The 21,425-nt window shown below is 35.8% G+C and overlaps 1 long non-coding RNA gene across 1 annotated transcript; it reads left to right on the forward strand.

Moving 5' to 3' along the window:
* Nucleotides 1-6: 6 nt before the first annotated feature.
* On the forward strand, nucleotides 7-7,072 carry LOC114076430. Its single transcript, XR_003577353.1, has 2 exons — nucleotides 7-285; nucleotides 6,535-7,072. It is a non-coding gene; the product is annotated as an uncharacterized LOC114076430 (long non-coding RNA).
* The last annotated feature ends 14,353 nt before the right edge of the window (nucleotides 7,073-21,425 follow it).

Genomic DNA, 21,425 nt, shown 5'->3' on the forward strand with positions numbered 1-21,425 from the left:
ATCCACCACCTCTCTCTCTCTCTTCCTCAATCCTCTCAATACATTTTTATATCTCCAAATTTTAAAACTAAATCTTGATAATAAACATATATATAGAGGTTTGATACTATTTTTCATTATTTTTATGTATCATGAAGGGTATTAGGTATCAGCTGAAGAAGAGAGAGATACGAAAGACATTAGATGAACATGTATCTAATTAAGCGTTCATATATCTGAGTTACGATTATAAATATTTTATGAGAAATCAATATTTGTTTGGCCGATGAGCGGTGGCAAGGGTTCGTAAGTTACTCGAAATTTCTTTCTTCTGATTTATTTCTTCTTTCCCCTAATTTAGCTAACGATGATAGACATATAATTTTGCCTTAGTTTATTTGTTGCTTTTAAGAATCCTAATATTATTACTCTGTAAAACTCACCGATAATACATTTGAAACATTTATGAATATGAACAATTAAGTACTTTATTCCACTCTCATACAAATATTCTACAATCATGATTTGTTGCTAAATTCATGTGTTTCAATTACATTCTATATTTAGATATACATAATTAGATGTATATGCTTATTATGGATATGAGATACATGTTTTTGAATATAACATATGAAATTGATACTTGATACATCAAATTATATATATAAAAGATATATGAAATAATATTAGATTATATAAACAGATAGATGAAATTAATATTAGATCATATAAATAGATACATGAAATTAGTAGTAGATACAAATAGATACTAGTAATGCTTGATACTTCTATGATACATATGAATGTACTTGTATGATACTCATGTATCTAAGGAGTCGTTTGATAGAGTGTATTAGGAAAAATAATGCATGCATTAGCCTTGTGTATTACTTGTATCTTGTTTGATACTCTTTTCTAACCTATGTATAACTATGATCACATTAGTTATACACTCTATTGTCTATTAAGGTGTGTATTACCAATACCATGATTTCTAGGTATTAGCAATGCAATGGTTTTAACGCATGCATTAGCTCAGTTAAAAACTCAATTGCCCCTCTGTAATGACCCGGTAGGTTATATTTGGAAATTTGATTTATTCGTTTAACGTGAGTTAATTAATTGATGAATAATCATTGGTAAATGACTTAATCGATAATTAATGGGCTAAAGTGATAATTTATTTAAGGCCCTACCACAATTTAGCCTATATTTGATAAAATAATTGAGTAATATTTATCACTTTTAATACATAATTAATTAAAAAATAATAAAAAGGAAAAAGAAGAAAAGGACATTGCGGCTTACGAACTGGTCCAGATAAATTTCTTTTGCCTCTAGGCTTTCCTTAATTGTTGCACACATATGTATATATATAACAATATTATATATGTACTTGGATATATGTATAATGATAAGTAATGATTTCCAGTTTGAGTCTTACAAGTTGAATAACGAATCACGTGATTGGTTGTAAATTGTGATAACTTTCAAATCAATTTGTTAGTGGGTATTCAGTGTATAATCTGACTAGTTGGGTGATTGATTATTGAGAATTCGAAGGGTACTGTTAGTACATTGAAAAGGGGGGGAGGGATCATTAATGGGGCAAACAACAAAATAGAATGAATGAAAAATGTTTTAGTTTGAAACGTGGGTCCCTAGAGCAATTTTTAGGATTCATTGAATTTTCTAAGAGCACTAGCCATATTTATTATTATTATTATTATTATTATTATTATTATTATTATTATTATGTTAGTGTCATAAGAATAATTAGTGAAGGTCGGCAGTTGTTACGCCATATTATGTTATTGTATGTCTCGACGCTTTGAGGTTTAGGGGGACAAGAAACAATGGTAGCATTATTAGTGTTATCATTATATTCTTTTGTGTGTTATCAATTTTATTTTAGGAATTAGTATATGTTGTAAGTGGTTATGGATTAAGCATAAAATGTAAATTACGAATCAGAATATAACATAATTGTCTTTTCAGACAAAATGGTGTTGCAATTGTCTTTTTGTATAAAATTAAATATTGAATATATTGTATTACATGAATACCGTTAGAATTGTGATTTTGGAGAAATTGAAGCTTAATCCTAGGCTTGAAACTTAGAAAACTATACTAACATGGGTGTTGTAAGTTTCGAAATCTTTTTGTGTTTATGTACTTGAATAAATTGCATTAATTTGGAAGCTCAACGAAAAGGGAAGGCTTAAGTCCTGGAGTGAATCGTTGATTAATTGAGGCAAGTGGATTTCTAAACCCTTGTTAAGTCTGTAGTATTGGTGTATTTCTTTGTGGTATATGTTTGGGAATAATGGGAATTGGTGATGGGTTGACTTGTCCATGTTGAATAATTCTAATGATTAAAAAAGTATAACAAAAATGTGATGTGATTAATGGTTGATGTTGTATCACAATTGCATTTTTGTGAATTGTGCCTTGTATTGCCTCTGAAACATGGTTGTGATAAATGTTATATGATAAGAGGATGCACCATTTCGAGGGACATATTGCGCGCTGCAATGGATACTATATTTCGAGGGACGTATCGCGCACCGCGATTGTTAGTATTATCGAGGGTCGTATCGCGCGTCGCGATGGATGCATGGACAACATTGTCCTTGATGGGTCCTAAACTTAGAGACCGCGGTGTGTATCATTAGGTCAGACATTGCATTTCATGGCATTGCACAATTTAATCATTGATGAACTTAACCTTGGTTTTGTTGATCTTGTGAGTGCTTTTCTGTGAAACTTACGACTGATGAATATTGAGTTGTTATTGAGAATATGTAATCAGTTAGAGTGTTGTTGTTGAGTTGTGTGCTTTGCGAACTGTTAGGTTGGGTTGATTTTATGCAGGTTGTAGTGTGGAGGTTCGATAGGGTGTAAGGAGTACCTGTATTATCTTCCCTTAACATATGTTTAGAGGTTTGCTTGTTCGGTACCGTGTGGTTTGATACTCACCTCTTGCTTACACAAATTTTTATAGGCTACAAGCCCGGATCTTCGTGATACCTTCTATTCTCTTCATTTTCGAGGCTTTCTGTGGAGATTTGAGGTAGTAGTTGTCATCTGAGTAGACCTTCTTACTCATGTTTATGATTTTGTTTTTACTTGAAAGACAACGTCATTTGAGAATCTATATATTATTTCAATTCTAGTATTTACATTAGAGGCTTGTGCACGTGACAACCAGGTTTTGGGGATAGAATGAAGTTGACTTGTTTTTCATATTAGTAATTGTTATTGGACTTTTGTTTTACTTTCGCACTTTATCAAAATTATTGTCTTTAGATTGAATTGTCTTGGTGGAATAAGACGAGTGCCATCACATCCATTTTTGGGTCATGACAAAATGGTATTAGAGCCCTAGGCTCATAGGTCTCACGTGTACACAAGTCGAGTCTACGTAGAGTCTCAAGGATCGGTACGGACACGTCATATACTTATCTCTGAGAGGATATAAAGACTATTAGGAAGTCAACTTCCTTTTGTTCAATCTTTTGACAAACGACGAGGACTATAGCTACTGTTACTTGTGGTAGAGAGGAGGCACTTCCCGTGGCAATTGTTGAGGCCCCAGCTAGGGGTAGGGATAAAACCTGAGCTAGAGGTCATGCTCGTGGAACGACATTAGCCAGAGGTCGTGACCATAGAGTAGCACCAGTGAGGGATCCTGCTAGAGAGGTATCTCCATATCCTCAGATTGATGGCAGAGAGGACCAGGTTCCTCCAGAGCCTGCAGTCTCACCTTTGCTTCAGGATACATTATTGAGGGTATTAATTGTGCTTGAGAGATTTTCTTAGGGTGGTGGTGCGACCGCCACACCACATGACTCTCAGATTAGAGAGGGGGCCAGACCCAAGAGCAGTAGGAAGCTCCAGTTATTCAGGATGCAGTGGGGCAGATACCATTGGATCCCGCGGTTGAAATTGATCTTGCACTAACAGTTGGGGGTCAAGGTGCACCATGTTCTAACAGAGGATGATCAGTGTAGGTATGAGAGATTCAGAAAGATGGACCAATAATTAGGATGCTCATGAGTTTCTGACTACACGCTGACAGTTTCTAGAGGTTGTTGGATTAGCTGAGTCACATGGGGTTCGATATGCTACACTCCACCTTCGTGGGCCAGCGAGAGAGTGGTGGAGCCACTTATTCGGAGGCCTTGCTAGTTGGATCTCCTCCAGTGACTTGGGAGAAGTTTTCCAATGTAGTCCATGATCATTTTATCCCTTGGAGCGTGAGAGATGAGAGTCGCCTGAGGTTTGAGAATCTGAGACAGGATGGCTTATCTATTACAAAGTATGAGCATTTTTTGCTAGTTATCTAGGCATGCTTTGGCCATTATTCAGGACGAGACATAGAGGATTACTAGATTTGTGAGGGGGAGACTTTCTCTATCAGATCGGCTGTGCTTAGAGCATCTAGAGAGGGGGCTTCCTCTAGTCCATTGTGAGCGCCTCCAAAGAGGCAGAATTCATGGAGAGATAGTGGAGTTTGGGGACCCTAAGAAGGACCTTACATCAGGTCAGTTTCATGGAGCCTCATCTAGGGGCATGGGATCACATAGAGGGAGTGATCCATTTTTGCATGGGGGACCAGTTCATGCATCTATGCCGACATCCAAGGGTCGTCAGATTTCTTGGGGTTCTTATAGCCGGGTCAGGACTCGTATGGTTCACAACAGTGACCTACATGGCGAGGCTATTATATTGGGTTTTAAGGGTCCGCACAACAGTTCTGGGGTCAGATATTTTGCTTTACTTGTGGAGATCCCGATCACATGGTGCGATAGTGTACTTCCTAGAGGGGTCGTGGAGGCTCCCAACCTAATTCTTCATTTCAGACTAAACCACCAGCACCACAGGGTAGAGGTTGTGGCAGAGTTCAGTCAGTTAGAGGCGGTAGAGTTCCTAGTAGTGGTGTTGTAGCTCAGTAAAGTGGGGTAGATGTCTTAGTCCGAGTAGGGATAACATTTCTCTGCTGCATATCCATAGAGTTTTGAAAAATCCAAACATCTCAGTGAGAGATAGAGAGGTGGGAATTTCTCGAATGAACCACACTCGTTCTTATACGTCATGAGTTCATTGATGAGAAGGAGATGGAACCAAAAACTTGATTATATATAGGAGAAAGGTGTTCTCATACGTTGATACCGCTTTGTGGAAACCTAGAACAAAAGAAAGTCTCTTTAGGATGGCTCTGTTCTAGCTAGATCGAGTCACAACTACTTATTATAGAAGACCTACACACTTCCCTATACTTCTCCTAAGTGACATCAAAATACTCTTTCAACCGATTCAAAAGCAACAATAGATGAGATTGAATCAGATAAAAGGTCCACCCCTCACCCTAGGGGATTGGGGAGGTGAGACTTCCTTGCTCTTAGGCGCAATGTAAGGCCAATAAGATCAGAAAAAAGGATATTGTATTCTTACTTCTTTTTGGATTGACTCTAATCGTGATTTTGACTCTAATGTGACACCTCCCTCTGTCGCAATAGAAATCAATAATGGAGGTGACTTTGCTACACCTGTTTATAGTTGGAAATTCCAACTCGAAGGCCCTAATACTACTGACTTTGCACCAGATTAAATTGAATCCTTTTTTCGGCATTCCTTCTCAGACGTCTTAAGCCTTGCCTTAGTAATGTGCAATCAGCTACTTGGGACCTTCCCTTATTCTCCTTTCTTTCCTTTTATATCTAAGGTAGTACTAATTATGCTTGAATTGCTCCTATTAGAAAATAGGGCTACTCTTGGGTATAAAATAAGGATATTCTTAGTTTGGATGGCTAAGGGGGCCATTGTTATGCTTTCCCGAGGAGACTCGAGGCGGAGACCTCTGATATTGTTATTACAAGTATCATCCCAGTATGTCATCGATCTGCGTCTGTATAGTTTGATCTAGGGATATACATTCTCTTAAGTGTCTACCTATTTTTGCTGCTGAATTTGATATGATATGTGATAACATGACTGTACCTGTTCGTGTTTCTACACCCGTGGGTGAGCCCTTAGTGGTGGATCGAGTGTATAAATCCTTTCTTATTTCTTTGAATGGGTATGACACTTGGGTAGACTTAATCATTCTGGGGATGGTAGACTTTGGTGTTATCTTGGGTATGAATTGACTTTCTCCTTATCATGTTGTCCTTGATTGTAATTCTAAGAAGTAAAAATTTAAGGGATCCCATAGTGTAATTCAATAATTACATTCTGTCCCGACAAATTTAGTATTTACAAAAAATCCCTTAAATTTGTTGTTCTGTGATACTTTAGACTCTAGTGATACATGGTAAATGATACATGGTAAGTTTAAACTGTTGAGAAAAAAATGGAGAAAAAACGGTACAATTAATGTTGTTACTAAAACAACTTAATTTAAGGTAACAGATCATTAATCACCATAAAATCAGCACGTAATTGGATATTGATTTCAAATTTTGAAAATCAAAATTATATCATCTATTTTGAAAACATTTTTATGAACAATCTGTTAAATTTTGAACTACATTAATTTTATTGTTGTTACAGTGGATTTTTCAAGATGAATACTTCGATTTTGATGATTCATTGAAAGAAGAATTCAGCTATCCAGAAAATGGCACTATCAAGATTGAGGCTTCATCATCATTATCATCCCCTACACCATCTGAGGAATCATCATCTTCGCCTGAGTCTGATATTACTTTCTTGGATTTCGCTGAACCATCTTTCGATGAATCAGAAAACTTCTTCTTACCCAAGTACCCTTCCGTGGAGATTGATTGGGCAGCTCTTTGATACTTTGTTGTAGTATTACTTTGTTTTTTTTTGTTTTTATAAAAAATATATCATGTATGGTGTCAGGTATGGCCTCCTGCAATGGTGTTTTTGACATTTGCAGAGGTTGGTGTAGTAGTGAATAGAGTCATGTAGAGAGTCATGTAATAGTAAAGGTCACTCACTCTCCATCTTGTTCATGCTGTGGTTTTTGTATATGCATTGAACCAAAAGGGAGAGACTTTGTATCATGTATGTGTCTTGTTCATTTCTTAGCTTAATATAATCATATCTAATGTTTTAGTATGTATCTAAACTTGTGCTATTATATCATACAAACAATCTTTCAGTATTCCCAAAAACAAAGAATCCACTTAGCTAGTCAAGTAAAATAAGGTCCAAACATGAAGATTATTGAAGTGAATATTGAAAATTTGAGGTAAATTATTAGTTTTATTTTTAAATAGTGACAGAAGTACCCGTTTACTTAATTTTGATATAATTTGTTTCGTGATATATTAAGTGGCTTTTAAATTTTGTAAAATCGAGAAACTCGTAAGTGTTGAATTCACTAGTACTTTTCAGGTAAATCATTGGCAAAAAACAGTAAGGTAAGAGAGGTTTTCAATAAATAAATATATTTTTTTACTTGCTAGTAGTATCATGTTTGCAATTGAGTATACATCAGATGATCAGAATCATTAAAAACAAAAAGTAAGAAAACTAAAAAAAAACATGATTATTTTTCACTCATGCTCCTCTTGTCATTGGATCTCTCCTATTCCTAAGTCCTAACTACATAAAATAAAAGAATCTTGGAAACAAAAATCATTGTCATCTCCCCACTTGGCATTACTCATTTGGTCTTTACTTCATCCTGCAAATACATTGACAAACGACAACGTACATGTATCAGTGAATTAAATAAAACATTATAACATGTGATACATGTCTAATACATGTATCAGAAACATCGACTAAACAACATACACACTGATTCTATATGTATCATCAAGTACAGCTGATGAAGCATTTATTAAACTTAGTGAATGATACATTATAACAATTTTCAAACCATGTATCAGTACATCAACTAAACAACTAATACCTTACTGATACATGATATCAGTTTTCAGGAATTCATACTACATGCAAAACATGTGATACATATCTACTACATGTATCAGTGCATTGACTAAACACTGTACACACAGATTCTATATGTATCATCAAGCACAGTTGATGACGCATTTACTAAACTTATTGAATGATACATTATAATAATTTTCAAAAACTACATGATACATATAAAATATTATGATACACAATAATTCATGTATCAATTCACCATCTAAAACACTATACACACTTATTCAAATGTATCAGCAAGCTCACTTGATTCCTTTAAAATTTATACTAATTTAAAAAACATTTTTAAGTACCAAAATACTAACCCGAGACAATGTAGGCCTAACAACAATGTTTGCTGCTTCTTTTTTCCTTTTTTGTTGTATTTTGAAAACCTTTGATTTTGATGTTTCGCCATAGTCTTTGTTTGAATCCTTCTGAAGATTCATAGGATCATGCAAAGACTTTTTCCTATTTTCTTTCCAATTTTCATCGTCGGAATCATATATCCTTCTATTAATTAACGGATCCATTACTATGATGTAATAGAACAATTAACAAAAACAAAAAAGAGAAGAATATACGAATTGATGATGGATGCTGGGTTCAAACGATTACAGATTAGGAAGAAATAGATGATGATGGATTAAGAATAAAAAGAAGAAAAGAAAAAAATATGCTGGGTTAAGATGAATGAAGATGATTAAGGAAAAAAAAAGGACTGAAACTTTGTGGAGCAAGAAGAAAACGGTAGAAGTTAATGGAAGTTGTCCTGCTTCCTGAAATTTTTACTTTTTTAAATTTCAATTTTTTTGAATTTTGAAATTCAAAATTTCAAAATTTGGTCTTTTATTTAAAATTAATTAAATTTAATAATTCAAAATCAAAAAGCTGATTAAAAGGTTGAGTGTTTAAATGGATAAAATTTAAAATTCAAAAACTGATTTAAGAGGTTGAGTGTTTTAATGGAGAAAAAATAGGCATTAAAATGGGTAAATGTGTATTATAGGAGAGAGAATGTAATGTATCTAAAAACTTACACTAAAATAAAAAAAAGGGGAATTCTGTAATATTTAAAACAAGTAGGGAAAATTAGAGAATATAAAAATTATAGTTGTGTATTTAAGTTATTTTTCCTTCTAAGAATGTGACCTTACCGATGCTTGTGTTCCGAGGGTTGAGTGGAAGGTTTCTAGTGGCTCATATCCTAGCAAGGTCATCTCCTTTATCCCTGCTCAGAGATTGGTGGAGAGATGGTGTTTATTATACTTAGCTTTTATTTGAGATACTGGTATTGAACCACCTCCGATGGATTCTGTTCCCGTGGTTCAGGAGTTTCTCAATGTATTCCCTTCTGATCTTCCAGGTGTTCCTCTAGGGATAATCAATTTTGCTATTAATTTGGAGCCGGGCACTAAGCCTATTTCTATTTATCCCTACCGTATGGCTTGATCTTGGGCGTATTTATGCGCCCAATAATCAATTTATCCCATATATATAGCTAAGTTTGAGAGCATTTCCAGTATCGAAGTTTAGTTTTGAGAGTCTTTTGATCCTGCTTCTTTTAACCAATATGATTAGATTTTCCAAGGCGAAGATCAAAGAAAAATGAGCCAAAATAGGACACCTGGATAGAGCTCGGAAAATATAAGACAAAGTTGCGAAGAAAACGCGCCAAGAAGATGGAAAACTCATTACGAGGGAGCCCCTCCGTGTCGCGGAGCTAATCCGTCCATGTAGAAAAGAATTATACATAACAAATTATTCCGCGATGAAAGTGCGACGCAGAATGGTTTTAAATTTGGACTATATATAGTTTAAGTGTGTCATTCTTATATTGGATCAAGTTCCAAAAAGATGGGAGCACATCATTTTAGGCGATTTCACTATATTTTCTAGGGATTTCCTTCTCCTTTTTCATCTTAGTGAATTCTTGTAAAATTGACAAACATTATTTCTTGATATTTTGTTCTATGAGTAGCTAAAGTCCCCTATTATAGGGTTTTAACTACGGTTTATGGTTTAATACAATTTGTTTCTAGTGTGAGAAGGGTTGTCTAATGATTTCTGTTTGCATTCTTGTTTTACTATTTTAATGCTTGATCAACACTAAAATAAACTTGTTGTCCGTCCTTGAACTCGAAAGACAAATAGAAGGATAGACCAAAAAATGTGAGGAGTGTGTTCATTCTAGGATAAAACCTAGAATGTTTTGTATATTAGATAGTCTTATACTTATATACCACACTTGGTTATTATGCAAGATGAATAATAAATGCGTCGTTATTGGTTCATGCCTAACCCCGCTCAACGATGTATTTAGGTTGTCAATGGTGGCAGGCGATTAGAGGTTGGAAGATCGTGATTGAAAAATAAACCTTGCTAATACATAATGAGGTTAACTCGTCAAATACTAGAATAAATTAATATTATATCGGAAATCGATCTATGCTACAACACTGGGATACCTTTCCTAATTGTGAGATTCTCTTGTTTGAAACTTTTTGATTAACATAATTATTTTTTAACAGTGTCTAATTAGTAGTAAGTAGTGATAAACGAACTTACAAAAGTATTTTCCACTTGAATAAATTTAGTTTAAACATAAAAGAATTTTTATTTGCTGATTTGAAGTCCTTTGGGTTTGATAATTCAGCTCGGAAGAGTTGTTGTACTACTTGAGTGACCACGTGTACTTGCGTGTGCTTTTGGACACAATAAGTTTTTGGCACCGCTGCCGGGAGTTTTAAATCGGCAGATATCCAAGTTTTAAGTGTCTAAATTATTTCTACAAGTGTTGACTACTTCATCTTGGCTCCCCATTTCGTAGGTTGTGTCAGGTTTTTGCACTGGAAGACGACCGGGATATGATATAGCCTCTATCTGAATCGGAAAGATTTTTTCATTACCAGAGAAGGTGAAGAAGACACAAACATTTGGTTCCTCCTGTGCTGAGGGAAACAGAGACTGTAGAAGAAGAGGAGGTCCAAGACCCACCGATAGTGATGGCAGAAATGAAAATGAGGGATGTGGAAATCCCACAAACTACCAATGTTACCTCAAGTATTCGGAACCTACACTTTTTGGGAGTTTTGAATTGAAGCTAAACATGGTGCAACTACCGCTCACAAATGGGAAGTTTACAAGTCTATCTCATGAGGACCCACGAGTGCATATTCAAAATTTCCTCGAGATCAATGACACATACACTCCAACTAGAGTGAACCATGACTATCTGAGGCTCACATTATTCCCCTTTTCTCTACTGGGGGAAGCAAAAATACGGTTGAACTCTGAGCTTGCAAATTCCGTAACAACATGGGATGATCTTCCCCAAAGTTTTGATAAGGTTTTTTCCATCCGATAAAACAGCCAAGTTGAGAAGCGACATATTGAGCTTCCGGTAGAAAGGAGGGGAGAACTTTTACTAAGCTTGGTATAGATTTAAGTCCCCGCTACTAAGTTGTCCACATCACCATTAAACTAACGAAGTGTTGGTTCATACCTTCATTGTAGGGTTGAAACCAAACACAAAAATTTTACTTGATTCTGTTGTATGTAGACAAGCTTTGAGAAGACATATGTTGAGTTGTTTACATTGCTTAATATAATTTCACAAGGTAACCCCGAGTGGAATGGCAGAGGAGCTAAATCGATTGTACAGAAGACTGCTGGAATGTTGGAAATGGATCCAGTAACAACGTTTTTTGCATAGATCGCATCAATGCAGAATATGATGACTACTCATTTCAGCAACAAGTCACTAGGACAACAATAAGCTCAAGTTAATATGGTACATCAACCATAGGCTTTGTGTGAAGTATGTGGAGTGGAGATCACAATGCTGAGGTATGTGGAGTAAATCGAGAATCTGTTCATTTTGTAGGTAATGCTCAGTGGGAGGAAATAACCAGATCTATGGAAACACTTACATCCCTAGTTTGCCAAACCAGGCAAACTTTTCATGGGGTGACAATCAAAACCAACATCAAGGACAAAACCAAACAGACCGCAGAGTAGTAGACAACAATACCATCAGTAAAGCCATGGAAATCAACAAAACCATGGTGATCAACATGTTGCCAAGAAAAGTGATATGAGTGTGGAGTACATGCTAAAACAAATCATGACGGACAAATTTAAATTAGCGGCAGTTGCTAGTGCCCAAAATTCCCGACCACAAGGGGGTTTGCTGGGAAATACCGACCCAAACCCGAAGCAGGTAAATGTTATGAGTACTCGGAGTGGTCGTCCATTGGAGGAGTTGACACCAAAAGCAAAAGTTGTTGAAGAAAAAAGAAAACATGTTGATGAAGTTGAACCAAGTGAACAAAGGGTAAATGAGGAACCAAAAGCAAAACCACCTCCTATATCCACAAAAATTCAAAAAACAAAAGGAGGAGGAATGTTTTGGTAAGTTCATTGAATTACTCAAGCAGGTACATGTTAATTTTCCTTTGATTGATGTGTTGCAAGGAATTCCTAAGTATGCCCAATATGTGAAAGATGTGTTAGGCAACAAGATTAGATTGGCTGAGTATGCAACAGTAGCACTCACCGAGGAGGCAGTTCTATGATCCAGAATAGGCTCCCAACCATGTTGAAAGATCCAGGGAGTTTCACTGTTCAAATAAAAATTGACAAATGTGTTGAGGCAAGATGTTTGTGTGATTTGGGCGCAAGTATCAATTTGACGTCTACTTCTAAATTTCTAAAATAGGGACTAAGAAGTCCCAAACCCACAACTATTATTTTGCAGTTAGCTAATCGTTCGGTGTTAAGGCCAGATGGTGTTATTGAAGATGTCTTGGTTCAAATGGGAACTTTGATTTCCCCCGTGGACTTTGTCATTTTTGATTTTGAGCCTGATCTTGAGGTCCCATTTATTTTGGGACGCCCATTCCTAGCAACGGGAGGTGCATTAATTGATGTGGCGGCAAGTGGACTAACAATAAGGGCTCATGACAAGGTTGAGATATTTGATGTTTACAAGGCAATGAAGTTGCATGCGATTTATGAGGAGTTTCTGGCAATTAGATTCATTGATGAGGCAATTGCGGCTAAATATGTTGAAACTCAAGTCCATTTAGAGAGAGTGTTAACTGGGCAAGACATTGAGGGATATGTTGAATCCCAAGAGTTGGCTAACGTCCTAAATGTCCCGAATGTGAGTATGCTTCACAAGTTTGTGAAGCCATTAAACAGAGTCATGAGACCACCCCCAAGCCATCAATTGAGGAAACACCAACGTTGGAGTTAAAGTCTCTCCCTTCTCATCTCAGGTATGCATTCTTAGGTGCCGATGAATTTTTATTCATAATCATTTCTTCTACTTTGTCCGAATTGCATGTTGAGGCATCTCTGAAAATATTGAGGAAGAGAAAAAAGGCGATAGGTCGGTAGATGGCTGATATTCATAGCATCAACCTAGATCTATGTATGCACAAGATATTTATGGAGGAAATTTACAAGTCAATCGTGCAAACTCGGCGCAGGCTAAACCTAATGATGAAAGATGTGGTGCACAATGAGGTGATCAAATAGGATGCGGGAATTGTATACCTAATTTTTGACAACAAGTTGGTCAGCCTAGTTCAGTGTGTGCCCAAAAAGGGAGGCATGATAGTGATCACTAATAAAATAAATGAGTTGATTCCAACTAGGAAAGTGACAGGATGACGAATATGCATGGATTACAGGAAATTGAATGAAGCCACTAGAAAGGATCATTACCCGGTTCCTTTTATTGATCAGATGTTAGACATGTTGGCAGGGCAAGAATACTATTGTTTTGTGGATGACTATTCAGGATACAACCAAATTGTGAATGCACCAGAGGACCTGGACAAAACCACATTCACTTGCCCATATGGGACATATGATTTCAAGAGCATCCTCTGAGATAGAACCCTGGGATGCTGGTGCTCACTCTTGAGCTATTGGCAAGTCAAACACCTAGAAACAAAGTCTAAAATATCTCTTTTCATCCCACACCACCAGTAATACTGACTCAGATCATGATACATCTTCGCCGCTCCTGGATGGATGGAATATCGAGAATAATGGGCCTCCTCAAGAATCAGTCTAGTCAACTCGCCCATCTTGGGCAAACAAATCCTACCTCCGATCCTCAAGACACATCAGAATCAAGAAAAACTTTCTTAGCTTTCCCTCTCAATACTTTGTCTCGAATGAGACATAACTTCTTATCATCAAACTAGTGCACACGAATCTGCTCGATTAAAGAAGACCGAGCCTCAATAAAAGCAGTCATCCCATCACTCTCCTATAAAATCTAAAATCGGAAAAGACTGTTAGCTAACATCTGAACATCTCTAGCCAATGGTCTCTCCTTAATACTAAGTGCTGTAAGACTCATCATGCTAGGATTCTTCCTACTCAAACCATCGACCACACCATTGGACTTCCTCGAATGATATAGAATGGTCAAATCATAGCCCTTTAACAACTCAAGCCATCTAAGCTGCCTTAAGTTCATATCCCTCTAACTAAAGATGTACTGAAGACTCCGATGATCAGTGAAGATGTCAAAATCCACCCCATACAAATAATGATGTCACACCTTAAGTAAAATATACCACAGCCACCAAATCCAAATCATGATTAGGGTAGTTCTTATCATGGGACTTGAACTGCCTAGAAGCATAAAGCAATCACTTTCCCCTTCTGCATCAACACACCACCCAATCCGACTCCTGAAGCATCACAATGCACTGTAAAGTCTACACCCTCCACAGGTAGAGTCAACACAAAAGTTGAAGTCAACAAGATCTTGAGCTTTTGGAAGCTCTTCCCACACTCATCAGATCACTGAAAAAAACACACGTTGTTGAGTCAATCTAGTCAATAAAGCTGCAATAGTATAGAAACTCTGATTAAATCATCGGTAATAACCTGCAAATCCCACAAAACTCCGAATGTCGATATGAGATGTAGGTCGCGTCGAGCCTCTAGCTGCCTCAATGTTGGCTGGATCTACTTTAAGACCCTCCTTGGACACCACATGTCCCACGAATGCCACAGATTTAAGACAGAATTCACACTTTGAGAACTTGGCATACAACTTCTCTTCCCTCAATCTCTGAAGTACAATCCTCAAGTGTCAAACAAGGTCTTTCTCAGTCCTGGAGTGAACCAAAATTTCATTGTAACATCTCGCAATTAAAACAAAAGAAACTAGAAGGAAGTTTAGAAATTGGAAATAGCTATTTTTGGAAATAAATTGAAAATCTGAAAATTTGGTAAATAAGTTAATATGAGTTTTTGGTCAATTTGAATGGTCATAACTTCTAGCTTAGGATGAGTTAGGTGTACTTCAAGGTATAGTTGGAATCCCTTGGAATAATCTTTCCAACGCTGTCGAGTTTGCACGATTCCGAGCTCTGACGAGCGAGTTATGCCTTTTGGAAGTTGGGTTGTTGGTATAAGGAAAGTCTCAAACGGAAATTGTAAAGGTAGTTTGATATTTTCATTATCCAACTTAATTAATCTATTTTTTGGTAATACTTTTAGGAGCTAAACTAATAGAATTCAGTTTACGCCTTTGAAAATTAAAATTAAGGTTTTTAGAGAAAAAACGCAAGAGAAAAGAGAAGAGGAAAAGCAAGATTCATCATTTCAAAAAGATTTGATCTTGGATTTCTTCAAGGATTTGATCCCACTAGGTATGTGAGTCTTTTAGTGTTGGGTTCATTCACCACACTCCAAACATGTTTAGTTCAGCGCAACTCGTCCTTAATGAGTTTGAAGTTGATGTTCTTGACATGATTTATTGAAATCGAATGTTGTTCTTGAATTGGGGTGAATTGTGGAGTTTTTGAGGTCTTTAAGTTGAGTTCTATAGTTTATATTAAGTTAGATTCGTGAGTACTAATGCTATGTATCAAAATTGTCATGCCCCAAGCTTATACCCTGGTAAGGACTAGTACTCGAAGACCATTGCTGACCTCGAGCGGTCCCTTGGCCTGACTTACTTAGCCAGTGGAAGACAATAGACATAGTTATATAATAATCAATAACTCAATTAACTGATAAAACTGAGAATGTTTTAAAGAGTAAACATTAACATGCCAAAGGTGGCAACCCAAGTTTTAACAAATAGAAAGATAATTAAAAGATTAAAGGATTAAAATCTGATTGTCTATCTATGAAGCCACTAAAACTGAGATGTATATTAGGACAGACCCACACATCCTAATAAAAAAAATACTAAAAGCAATAAAAAGAGTCCTCCGAAATGCAAGGAGGCTCACCAACTGACTCTCGAGTGCTCAACTGGATCAACGGTGTGCTGGATGTCGATCCTCGTTACATTCGTCTGCATCATGAGACGACGTAGGCCAACTGACATCAGTACATTGAATGCACGAGTACGCGAGTTGGAATGCTAAAACGACTTAAGCTTGAAAAAGATAAAAGAAGGAACACTTACCTTGGCTCTGCTCAACTCATGAAATACCATGACTCGATATAACTAACTCATTTCAATATAAAGAAATTTAAAAAGTGCAATATAAATAAAAGTTGTTTGAAAACATGTTGTAAACTTTGAATGTATACAATAATAAAATTAACTCTGAGATGTATGTAAAAATACAATAAACTGATATGTGTGTGTGTGTGTGTGTATATATATATATATATATATATATATATATAACGTATGTGGGAGTTTCTCTAACCGACAACCATCACTTAAGAGCTATTGTGATGATACAACGATCTACCTTACGCTGCCAGCGCATCATATACATGACCAAAGGTATAAGACCTGAACTACCTAATGGATTCACTAGTCTATTGTGAAAAGGGTTCATCCAAAAAGTATGACTCTTTTCTACCTGTGGTGGCTACATAGTTTTGGAGATGTGAGTTATCTGAACTCATGCTGGTCTCCACTTCGGTGCTCAATACTACTCCCAAAATATATTGGCTCTTATCTTTTTAAAACATACTTATTCTATGATTTAAGATTACTGCTCAAAACTTAGCTCAAAGGCTATCTTGGAAATCTTAGTTTCCCTGCTTGCTTCAATTTATAAAGCTATTATTCTTTTCAGATTACTAGCCCGAAGGCTCTTTGGAAATCTCAGTTTCCATTATTATTTATATGTGAAAACATTTGAAATCTCTTTGGAAATACTTAGTCCCCAAATACTTTTGAAGTTATAAACTTCAGCTTTAATCTTTATTCTTCACTCTTTACTTATCTTGAAACTTGAGTCTTAAAATAAATTTAAGATATTGTAAGACCCTTGAGAACTCTTAAGAACTTTGTTTTGACTTGCTTCTTAACTTCTAGACTTGACTCTTAACTTCTTTGACTTTGATCTTAACTTTTCTTGAATTAAATTATGGATACAAGGTTCATGATATCATGTTTATGGATGATTTTATGATGTTTTGATGTACCTTAGAGTGTTGGAATCAACTAAGAAACATGGGTACATCACTTAGAAACAGTACGAAAGAGTGGGGAATGAATGAGGTGAACTAACGTCCTTGGCGCTCTGAGAGGTGTGGGGTGCCAGGCCCCAAACTTTAGAAGCCAAGCTGGGGTACTCTGGCTGGTGCGGTGCCCCAAGTCCCTACGGACAGAGATTGTCCTTGGGGCTATGGGAGGCGCGGCACCCCAAAGCCCTACAGACAGGCGTTCTCAACTTTTCTCCTTCGTTTTTCATCTCAAAACCTCAAAACTTCCATGGTTCTTTCCCCAAACACTTAGGATCATGAGTACCCTCAATGCCCAATAGATTTGACCCAAAAAATAACCCAGAAAAACAAATCAAATCAACACTAGGCATGCAACAACTCAACCAACAAGAATTCAACAATGTTCTTCAAGAACTTCACTTTTTATCATTCAACCAACTCGAAAATCAATGAATTGAAAAAAGCTTGGTATGTGGATGAACTGAACCGACACTAAAAGATCTCACATACCTTGATAGGGATCACCCCCGACGAATTCCACTCGCAACGCTTGACGTTTACTACAAAAAAAAATAATTTAGCCACTGACAAAATTCGTTGCTAATCTATGTTATTACGTCGCTAAACATGATTTACGACGGATTTGCGACGGATTGTTGGTTGTTTCTATTTCGCTCGTTAGTAATCTCTTAACGACGAAAAATAAATCTGTCACAAATTTAGTGACGCATTAGAGACGAATGATATCCGTTGTCAGTCGTTAGTGACAGACTGGTTCGTCGTTATACTTATGTAGCTCGTTGCTAATTTCATAATCAATTTCGTCACTTCAAATAAACTAGCGACAAAATTTACAGAAATTTCGTCCCTAGTTCTTCACAAAATATTATGTTATTTTTAGCCAGCATATTTGCTACTAAAATGTTCCGTTGCTAATCTATCACCAATATTTTTTTATAGCGACGACCAAATTGTCATTTAATTTGTATCTAAAATATTACTAAATACCTCTAAAATAACAAATATTCATATAAAATAATATTTAGAGGGTTTAAAAGCTGTAGATAGCAAATTCCAAATCACATACTTTTGGTGCAAAACATCAAAAACAAATATCAACTTTCTTAAGAGAACTTACATTCATCAACTATTGTCATAGCACAATTTGAACTTCTCAAAAAGACAGTCAACATAAAAAATTAAAGCTATAGGAGACTAATTAAGAAATACCCTCATCACTTGAAACTACGGGATCAACCTCCTCCTCATTAGTAGTAGCAATAGGCACCATGGGTGCCACAAGTGATGGATTATCAATGGGAGTAACCACTTATTGTACCCGCTCAATATTAACCAGAAGAAAATTATTATTAAGGGAAGGAATCATTTCCTTCACAAACACATTCATATTTCCTGTCGATGTTGATTGTGAAACTGAAGGTGCTGCAGAGGATGAGACACAAATATTCTGCATCTAGTAAGTTTTTGCTTCAGATCCAAGACCGTACATTTTTTTCCTCTTTTCTCCCCTGGCAGCATGGTAGTATGCTTCACATTGATCAATATCAAACTGAGAGGTTGTTATCTCCCGTATTATTTCTTCATATTTTTACTGTAAAGAGAAAATATTAAAGATCGGGAATAAAATTTAAATGGAAGGAATAGGCAGAAACATACATAAGCCTTTTAGCTTAACTAAATGTGTTATACTCTTTATCCAACTTACAATACATTTAAGCTTAGATTAAAACTATAAATTACAGTTGTGACAACACAATATTCAAGAAAATATTCATGTTCCCGACAAACACATGAAGAAACAAATTAGAAAGTATATATGAAACAAGAGTTTTCGGCATACCAACTAAGCAGCAGCCTCAGCTTGCTAACTCAAAGGTTGGAAAACACATGAAAGGTTCTTGTAGAATGCACAAGTTTGGTAGAAATAAATTTTTCTATTGGAGATCTTGAAAATCTAGTTTTGCTGAATCAGAAGCACTACAGAAATTTAAGACTCTAGCAAAGAGAATTCGATTGGGAAAGCTTGAAATTTTCGTACTTTCAGGGTGCTCAAAGTTAAAAACATTCCCAGAAATAGAAGACAAAATGAAGTTTAATTCACAAAATTTCATGAACTTGTAAAAAATAAACAACACACCTCCATGGTTGATTCATTATTGAAGAAGATGCACAAGGTAAGTACACTTCCAAGCCACAACATGAAAAACATCAAATGACTGGAGAGGCTTTTGTATTTGTACTCCAGATAACATTCTTTTCACGGTGCATGCAAGTACAATTCAATAATTAACGCTTATATGATGCATTGCAAAAATAGTTAGAAGCTTATATCTAGTTTCTTCATCTGACTAGATCCAGGAAAAAGTAAACTTGATGATGTAGTATATTTCCTGTATTACTTGACAGTGACACTACAGTTTGTTCCATTTCCTGAAAATTTATTCAATAAGCTAACAAGAAAATAGGGAAGAAAATTGAGAATGAAATGAAAAAGAAAAGATGATGCCAAGAACCAAGATTACATGAAGTCTACTTTGCAAGAGTCTGCAGAGGATTATGATAAACCTCAAAAAGAAATACCTTTGCATGTCTTAATACTACTTCCAACAACATAAATCAACATCAGTTACCCTTTTCTAAAAAAAAAGCATAAACAAACAACATAAACCGACCATATATTCATATACTACTTCCAAAAGCATAAACATACCATATATATTAATACTACTTTCAACAAGATTTATATGTCTTAATACTACTTCGAACAACATAAACCAACCATATCTTCATATATTCTAACAACATAAACCAACCATATCTTGATATACTAGAAATGAAATTAACCATTATGATAGACCTAAACAGAAATATCTTTTTGCATTTTCTATGTTTTAGACTTACATGGACAATCCGAGAGCATTCACCAACAAAACATTTTCCATCATGAACATGCATATGGATGTGCGTGCAAATGTAACTCACTTAGTGTTGGATCTCGACCCATTTCAATAGCCCTTACAAAAGAAAATTAAAATCACTTTTCTGATACAAAAATATCTATTGCATAATATGTATTTAGATACAAGAGTATATATCAGAAAACCTAAAGATATTACTTATATAATTTGTGAAGTATATACTTACAAGTTTCTTGCGATGTTCTCCAATTGAGATTAGCGCCACTTGTGTGAGTCCCAGCAGCAACTTCACGACCGCCACAATCATTCTTTGCATTTGTTCTAACTTTTTAATAGACTCCTCACTTCCCCAAAGTTGTTTTTTCCCAAACATGCTCAGGTACAAAACATGGCCTAACTCCTCCCCATTTTATTTTAGAGATAAAATTTCTGTATTTTACGACCGCCTTGACAAACCAATGTCTCTTCACTTCACTTTTACTAATAGAAACGTCCTAATAGATTCTTTTCTGAAATAAATATTGAAAGTAATATATCAATATCCTATCTTCAAGTATGAATACACTTTCCAAACTTATCTATGATGAAAATTAATACCTTAAATTCTCCAAAGTAACCATCTTTTACATTGTTTGAAACATTTTTCCAATTGACTCTATTGGGATCAACATCATTTCTGAAAGACTTGGTTATGAAACTAGAGAATATTATAGAAGGTTCCAACCTGTGTCAGTTTGAAGACATTATTTGGTGTAACTGGAGGTGCCTCTGAGATAGTTGGGATGTTACTTTGACCTGATGTTTCAACGGTTGGGGTACCACCTTGTTGAGGAGAAACTATAGTGGCAGAGGAATAGTTGGCATGCTTTCATGAATATCAGGACTACTCCTACCAAAGGACTTCGCATGACCTCTGCCTCGAGCCATATCTATAAAAAGATATAAGAGTGTAGTTGGCTTCCGAAAAAATGTACTATCATGTCTAAATAAAGAAACTTTCAGTGATGTTGAACTACAAACACAACAGGCATGGAGATACTTATCCAATATCATAACAAAATACAGTCAGACCCACATAATATCATGTTCTATAAGAATGAAAGAAGAGTAGCAAATGACTATCACAAAAAAAAGCAAGTAAAA

Source organism: Solanum pennellii, chromosome 3 (assembly GCF_001406875.1).
Source record: "Solanum pennellii chromosome 3, SPENNV200".
Taxonomy (NCBI): Eukaryota; Viridiplantae; Streptophyta; class Magnoliopsida; order Solanales; family Solanaceae; genus Solanum; species Solanum pennellii.